This window comes from Asparagus officinalis, chromosome 7, assembly GCF_001876935.1.
Source record: "Asparagus officinalis chromosome 7, Aspof.V1, whole genome shotgun sequence".
Classification (NCBI taxonomy): domain Eukaryota; kingdom Viridiplantae; phylum Streptophyta; class Magnoliopsida; order Asparagales; family Asparagaceae; genus Asparagus; species Asparagus officinalis.
The window spans coordinates 35955592-35964350 of NC_033800.1; positions in this window are offsets into that span (position 1 = coordinate 35955592).

An 8759-nucleotide genomic window follows, 5' to 3' on the forward strand; every position below is an offset into this window, starting at 1 on the left:
GACATCTCTTGGGTGTTAAATTCTTTTTCAGACTTAAGTTAAAGACTAAACTGGTAACGAACTTTTGAAACTCTGTAGCAGCGTGGTTAGGCGTTGCCCTACCGGACGCAAAGCGCGACTAGCCAAGACTTTTATTGCAGCGATTCAAAATTCTGACTGCTAGCCCGCAAGAATAGACGTGTTAGGATACGGTTCTGAATGCTAATTCAGCACTTAATAATTTACTCATGCGCACAGCCCTATATCGAATATATGGGCTTTTATCCTTTTTAGCGATCAAGGACAACTCCGACAATGCATATTAAAGGTGCCTAAACTCATCCCTACTTAAGGAACTCGCGAGATTAAAATCCAAGACTTAGATCTTCTCGGCTGTTGTTCTTTCTCACAGCTTTCCCATCGGTGATCGAGACTAAACGGTGAGACGTATAAATCATTATAGGGGCCATTGGTGGAAATTACTCCTACTTCTAGGAATTACAATAATATCTGAAATTGCCTTCTGGCACGCGTCTCGCTCGCGGAATGTAAGAGATTTTGCAGCCGGCAAAGATGGTGTCTTCTCTTGGATGTTCAAAGAATGCTAAGCCCCGCTATGCCTGGGAGGAAAGAATTTTATATTCAATCTCCTCGGACCTGTAAAAGGACTCAACAGTGGATCTGGTTCCACTATTAAAGAATCTAGGAGATAAAACATAATAGTGGGATCTCCACCCTGAGGATCGAAAAATGTTCGGGTAATTCCTAACTGTCTTAAGGTTTGAGTGAGCGAAGCTAGACAAGGATGGTGCTTCTCATCTAATCCGAAGAGTCCGAAGTGCACTACTTGGCGACTAACTTGATAGGGGAAGGGTAATGACGTCATAAGCTAAGCGAGTTTTGACGGCGACCCATCATAACTTACTAGAAGGTTTGGATCACTCACATGAGTTTTGAAGAGAGTGGACCATCTTTGTATTCATGTGATGGAAAGGAATCGGAGAAGCGAGATTGTTGGTTTTGTTCGATCCAATGTTATAGCAATTATATGACTGAGGGAAGGTTTCCAGCCAAGTGGGAATGGAGGAAACCAACCTTTAACTCGTTTTAACTAAGGTCATAGTGTCGTCGTCAATTTGAAAAAACTGGACCTGTTGTTGTGTGAAGCGAATCGAGAGCAGATTTGATTGTGGTCCTAACTGTAGGAAGGTTGACCAAAGCTGCAATTAAGGGGAAGTGAGAGTGCAAATGCAGCCACGTGAATTGTTGATTTGTAAAAGTCTTCGGCCCTCAGCAGAATTTTTTTCAATGTTAAAGTATAGATAATTTAATATAGAAAGGGTCTGCCGCTTGCCAATGAATTTACAGTAACTATGAGAACACTGTACACTAGGACTCAAACTTAGGTCCGTGCTAAGTCGTCAAACGTAAAGTGAGGTGTAGTTGTGAACGGATTTGACCAAGCAGACTCCTGATAGGCTCACTTCAATTGATCTGATACAGTAAGGAACCCATATCAACGTGCGATTTCGGTATTTATACCACCTGTTCTATAAGTAACTCAGGTTACCACGCCCAGCAAGCCTTTCCACTTTACGACAACTGGGTCTAGATGAGGAAATAGAATTGTATTCAGATGCAAATGTACAGGCTTATCTCTTGAAGACACTTAGGCACATATCGATATTTGCTTCCAAAGGAACTTCCATTAAAATTAGGAAATAAGTTAGACTCGTATACCTAATTGGAAGTATTCTGGAGTTTTACACCTCATGCACCTTATTGAGATGGACTTAGAAGTAGTTTATACTCGTATACTCTTCTGAGTGTTGAAGTTAAGCCTCTGGTCTATAACTTAGTATAACCTCCTTCGGATGTTGAGCAAAATGTCTATTTGTATACTCCGCATATATCTCTTCAGAGTAGAGTATAGACAGGTTTATATCTCGCATATCTCTTCAGAGTGTATCATTCATTGCTCATTTCGGCGTTAATGTGGATGCGCCTAGCATCGACAATCTGGCTGGATTCTGTTCTTGAAGTGAACCAAAATCCTTGGAGTAGATGAATGATCTCCTCCAAGGCGCTAGTGGTAACCCAAACCTATTTGCATTCAAGAGTGTTTATTATCTTTCCTCCTGATTCGTATAGAATGGCAGCTTGATTTGTTGTTTTCGAAAGAAGGTATTTGAAGATAGCTCGAACCTCTTCATGTCTTCGAAGGAGTATCTTTTTGAGTCTGAGGATCCAGAGTCTTCCGTTTTTACTGAGGCTAGCTTGTGAGTCTGATTACCCGTTAATAACCACTGCATGTGCCTTCCCATTACCTGACGAGAAGAAAATTCGAGTACAGGGGTTAGTCGGCTGTTGCCTTTTCAAGCCTTTCTTTTGAGAGCGTAGCATGTTCACCTCAACCGTTCTGGAGGCTTTTAATGTCGGTCGTATAGAGCTTGTGCATTGACTGGGCCACTGTAGATCGAACCAATATGTGAATCTCGCAAAGTATCCTCAAATGGACAAGTTATTATGAACAGTTTTCTTGGAAGGATGATCCCATCTGAGTGATCGAAACTTTCGCGGTCTAGAGAATACAGCTCAGGGCTCCTTAATCTGCGAGGATAACAATGCCTCTTTGGACGAAATCCGTACAACTGTGGCGCTCTCCGCCTCTTCGCTATTTTCCTAAATAAGATTAGTCCAGGATTGATACCAATTCGGGAAGCATCATCAAAGAAATTGTCGAGAAATGTACTTTCCAAGGTGCTCCTATTGCACCAGCAGTTTTGAGCCCTTTCCTAGGCTGGGACATACCGCGGTACCTGACCTTCTCAAATCGATTTGAGGCGTCAGTCTCCCAACCGTTCTTGAACGAAGGTGCTTGCCTCATGAGATAAAATGGACCGAACGCATAAAAGCTTCAATTAACAGAAATCATACAAATGCCTCTACGATGGGACTAAAGTAGATCAGATATTTGAGCTAATTGTTTGATGATGCTTAAGAAATCACATTCCGTCGAAAAGACGGCGTGAATGACCTATTGATTAATTCAGATCGCTGTTAAACTTCTATGAATTCCGCGCGAGGTTACGAGAATCCAAAGACTTCACAACATCTCTGATAGCGGTCAAGAACACGAAATAATACACCCGGCACTTCTTGCACTCGTCACACCAGCAGAACTACATCAAGAATTGATTTTTCTCTTAAGTATTTTAATTAACTTTTTCATCCTCATCTGTATCGTTAATGCTTTGGATGATTCTGAGAGAACACACTTGCGCCCCGAAGCCCCTACATATATCATTTCTCTTTTTGATGGGACGCCGGACGACCCCAAACCATAATTTCTCACTGGGGCCACCCCAGCATTCTGGTCACTGGAGGGTTAAGTCTGTAATTGAGAATTCATACTCCACTGTTTGAATCACCACCCTGTCCGGTAGGCAAGTTTGTTGTGAATGACTAGATTCCTTATCTGGCATTAAGACAAAGCGCGAATCTCATTGGTCTATCGTGTTTCCCCATCCTGCTATAGCTACCATTATAATACTTATAATTGAAAATCTCTCTCCTGCTTGCCAGAGCATCTTTCGAGGATTTTAGCCATTTTGTTCGAACTGCCTTGATCTGAACACCTAACTGAGATTGTAACTTTGTACTGGACACCGATTAATCGTCGGACCGTAGTGCAGATCTTAATATAGGCTATATGAGTGGCAGAGTGACATCAAACTGATAATGTTCCAATCCCATCCTGGAGGTATCAATCTTGCGCTCCTGATTCATCCTTTGATGAGGTCTCGAATCTTGCACTTGTTCTAGTAATACAGTACATCCTGGACACGGCGTTACTAGTCAAGTTAGACCTGAATGTGATATGGTGGCGCCTTAGGGGGTTCAGTACTTGGGCAATAATCGAACGACTTTTCCTTAATCAGCCAACGCAATCCTCTACTTAACCCGTCATTTAATATCGAACTTTCTGAAGTTCGTTATCTTGAATGCCGATCGTTGTCTTGTGGAACCCTTGGCTGGTTTTTGAAGAGAACTTCCAGCAAAAGAATAAGCTGCATTGGGAATAGGTTTCTTATCAGATTCGTTTACCGAGACCATTTACATGCCTCAAAAGCCTTGCGCTATAGCGATCCTTTGGCGGGCTTATCAAACATCCACTGATAAATGACTGTCCTTGATAAGCTTAAACGGGCAACTGAGGAAAACCGAGACCCTCCGCACTTTCTCCCCACAGTATTTCCTACGATCTTTTTCATACTCGCGGTGTCGATAGTATCAACCATTCGTCATCAATACTAGAGTAAGCTAGGTATGTTGGTCATCTTCTAAATTGGTTAAGACTATTCCCAAGAGCCACACATTAAAGACCACACTTAAGTTGAGTGTGGACGCTCAATGGGCTCTTGAACTTCACTCGGCAACCAACCGAGACGATTAGAGCTCGCGAGGTAAATATGCCTTCGTAGTACTAGTAATTCTTCACCTATTGAAAAGTGCGTCACTATCGCTCACAATCTAGCGTGTTGTGCATACTTATTTCTAGCTAACCCGACCTTCAGAATTGCTTGGTTTCATCTTGATTTTCATGCAAAGGACCGAGACGGGGCCGTGACCTTCACTCTGAATTGAGACAGTGCCACGCTTTCATGAAGCTTAATCAGAGACTCCGAACTTGTGGGGAAGAGAACAGAAGCCATCAGAAGGGTTTGGAAATCGCAACAACTATGTAATGGGGGAACTAATAAATTCTTCATGCAACAAAAGTTGGCCGCCAACCAGTCTGAGACCTTAGTTCAAACGAACAAATATTTTGTGGTTCAGATCTGACTGAACCAGTTTTAGGGCGGTTTCAGAGTCTGGCTGAACCAGTTTTTTGGACGGCGTCACAAGTGCTGAAGTGAAACTCAGTTTTTATGCTGTCAAGGTCTTGACTAAACCAAGTTTTTGGATTGACGGTTCAAGTCAGATTCGCGAACCAGTTTGGCAACGCCAAGCGCTATGCCAGATTCAAATTTTGGTGCTCAGATCCTGAACTAGTTTTTAGTGTTCAGGTTGACTGAACCAGTCTTTTGTGTTGCAAGGTCTGTTGAACAGGAAAATTTGTGTTCAGTTTTCTATGACTTCATATTGAATGTTGGCATCCAAATTTGTGCATAGTTTGACGTTTATTTGCGGTCATGCCCTTAACTCCTTCAGCCTGGCCTGTATGAGGCCTCTGGCACAGTGTAAGCAATGCTGGCGTTTTAGATTCGCTCTCAAGGGTTGAACATCCTTTTGACAGTTCCACTTGGTGTCTAAGTGTTCTGTAAGAAGAATATTGTAACCTGCAGTAAGGGTTTTGATTAATCGCCTTAGCGTTCGCATCGAGTTTAGGCGTATTAAATGGATTATATCTACCAATTTAAGGCCATTTGCAAATTGAAGCACAAGGCGTTAGCGTGCCATGACATGGTTTTTTGAGAGAGTCGGCACACTTTTCATGAAGTTGGATCATCCTTGATTGAAGAGATGTAGTTCGTGGTCTTGGCTTTATCATACGCCAAGGAGGTATTGCGGGGTGTATGCTTGGCCACGCGCGAGGTGAGCATCCTGATTTTGGTCCTTTCAATCATGAGTACCGTCCCCAATCTTCCTTGGAGTAACACCCCTATCTTACGAGGATAGGATTGTAGCTAATAGAAGATACCCGATGAGGTATATAGATTACCGTTCACGTGACGAAGACTACGGCCTTGCATCACTGTTAGGGAAGCCCCTCGACAAGCAACCTTCTTTACTCTTACTACTACTTCCGTCTCTGTAAGCAATCTTGCAGCAGCGACCAGAGTCTAATGCACGCGCAGGACAATCATGAGAAAAGTTATGTCCTCGGTTACTTTTGGCTTTCGAACTCATACTCGGACCTTCTCGTCAACAGACGGGGGATTGAATAAGTCTTGGCTGCGATAACTCACCTCGCAGAGAAGATGGCTGTGGCCTCCTACTGTATCACTAGTTTGTTTTCACGCAGTCAAAGTTGCTTATCCCAATTGCTGTAAACCACTACACGTCGGTTTATAACGATGTATACCAGGAGTTCAAACTAAAACAAAAGTCGATTTATTTATAAGATCTTCTTGACAAAATAAAAAAAAGATAAAAATTACAAGTTTATCAAACAAGAAACACAGCCAGTAGTTTTATCTCCTAGTTGCTGTCTGCACGTAGGTTTGCACTCGATGCCCGGGAACGTAGTCGCCGTGGTACTCACCGCAGATAACATCCGGTTGACCACCAATAATAGTTTATCTCTTGCTTCACGGAAGGAAACAATCGCATGCAAGACATCACGATCCAGACAGCGCGATTATGCTCTTCTCGAGATTAAAACAAAGTTGTAATTCAGGGGAGGAAGAGGGAGAGAATCTCGAAATCATTCAGAATGATTTTTCTTTATGAAATAGTTCGCCAAGATCGCTGGGTCCCCTCTGAATCATGGTTCACTGTTCTTATTCAACAGCGACCTCGGCACTCTGATTTCAGATATTCTCTCGACAATGAGACCTGTGCTTTGATGCGAACAGTAATATGTACCAAAAATTGCAAGGCACAATTTCACCTCATGAATTATGGACAGTACTATGATAAGTATAATCGTAATTCACCGCCCACGAAGGAAGTGATTTTTAAGAGATTATTAAACTTGGTTCTGTAATAGATGCTTCGTCGGCGTGACAATTAAGGAATAAAGTAATAAGTGTGATTGTACGTCCAAGTCGGCTTATTTGTGATTATAGCACAGAGGAGTCAAATGGATATTTAATTTTTTAGCAACGACGAGAAGACAAGAGACAATATTAAACGATATCAAACTGAGAATCAATAAGGCAAGAATATGAATTAATAAACCAATTCACAATAGCTACAAACTATAAAATAAGAAGAATATATGTTAAAAAGAACGCTAAGATGCAAGGATTCAAAAGAGTTAACGCTAATTTTATGGGCACAGTAGTAATGTGTAAAGCCACTAAGCAGACCATGTATTCAATATACAAAATATTAATACTATTCTCTTTTTTATCATATTTCAAGCTTAGGATTTTATGTAGCATAGATTATCAAACCTTTCACAGGAAAGTGCACCTTTATCCCAATTATCACTAAGTGAGGATATCAATCATATTTCGGACTGATACAAGAAACAACACCACCATGATGAATAATCCTAGATATTCATAAGCATACTATCAATAAACCATTTAAGGAAAGCATAGATTAATAAATTCTCTTCTTTAGACCGATTAGTTCTCTAAGTTGATTATCCCTAACATGAACTTTTTAAGTGCAAAGAATAATGCATACAAAATAAAGGAAATTAGACTAAGTTTCAATACAATGCCAAGATTCTTACAAGAATTAAATCACAATCTTAAGAAATAAAAGTAAAACAGAAAAGAACTAATTACAAAAATAAAAGAATAAGAAAAATTAACTATGAACAAGAATCATCAATTACAAAAAATAAAAATCTAAACTACAAAAGAAATTGCAGAAATTAAATACAAAAATAATCTTACTCACAAATTAAGAGTTGCAAAAAGAAATAAAAAAGACAAGAAAGGTAAATCTACACAACTACACAGCATCGATTAAAAATCTAACTAATAAATCAATAGAAGTAAATCACACAATAAAGGAGAGTAATATACACTTATAAAGGGAACTACCAAACCTTCAATCTCCCCCTTCTTAATCCGCGCGTAACACTCATCGCCTCTTCACTTTGACCCATTCTCACTACACTAAGGATGCAGTAAGGAAGCAAATTTATAGTAAGCAGGATAATAAAATAACTACTTTTCATTAATGCGACTAAAGTATAGCCAATTTTTGGGGAAGCGCCCTTCTCATTAATGAGTAACAACCCTCTTCCAAAAGGATTTACACAAATATTTTTCGTAAGCACCTCTACACCCGCTTCACCATCATCTAACCCCTTTCTATTAGTAATGAAACTGCCCAATTGCAAAATGAAGCTTCCCATTGGCAATTTCTTTGACTCCAACAAGAACTCAGTTTCGAACGCAGACCGCTTCTTTTTGGATTTATTTGTTTTTCAAATTAACAAATCCCAATTTGGTAGTACATGTCGCCCATACCGCAAGGAGGTCTCGATTTAGATTCTGACTTCCTCTAATTCATTCTTCAGACTCGGCTTGTTCTACCACCTTATTGTCCGGGGCATTTGCATTGGAATTTTTGTGCATAATCAAAATTTTATTGAGAACGGCAACACCTTCCTCTAGCCAAACACCTGCGCTGTTCTTTGTTACCCCCAGTAGTCCATGTCACGGTTGCAATCTTTCAAGGTCATCCCCCTATGAGCGGCCGTTCTATGTCTCATGCCATCGTCAAATTGTCTTCCGCACAAGCATCAATTTTGCATCCAGGTTCTCATAAGAACCTTCGGCAGAGATAGAAGTAATGAAGAGCCTGATCCTCATCTCTACGTCACATCGATGTCGCTTCAGATCCGATATAATCCTATCGAACTTGTTGATATATTTCCCGGTTGATGATTGCTCCTGCCATCTTGGCACGAAGTATTACAATTTGGATTTCTAAATAGATCCGGTTTGTTAGAACTCTTTCGTCATGAAGGTGCTTGCTCTAACTTCAACCACAAAACGCACGAGGCCGTTCTTCCATCTAACCAAGAAAGCTACAATCCCTTTCAAAAGGCGAAAGGATAATCGGACGCCCGTAGCTTCCGAGATCCA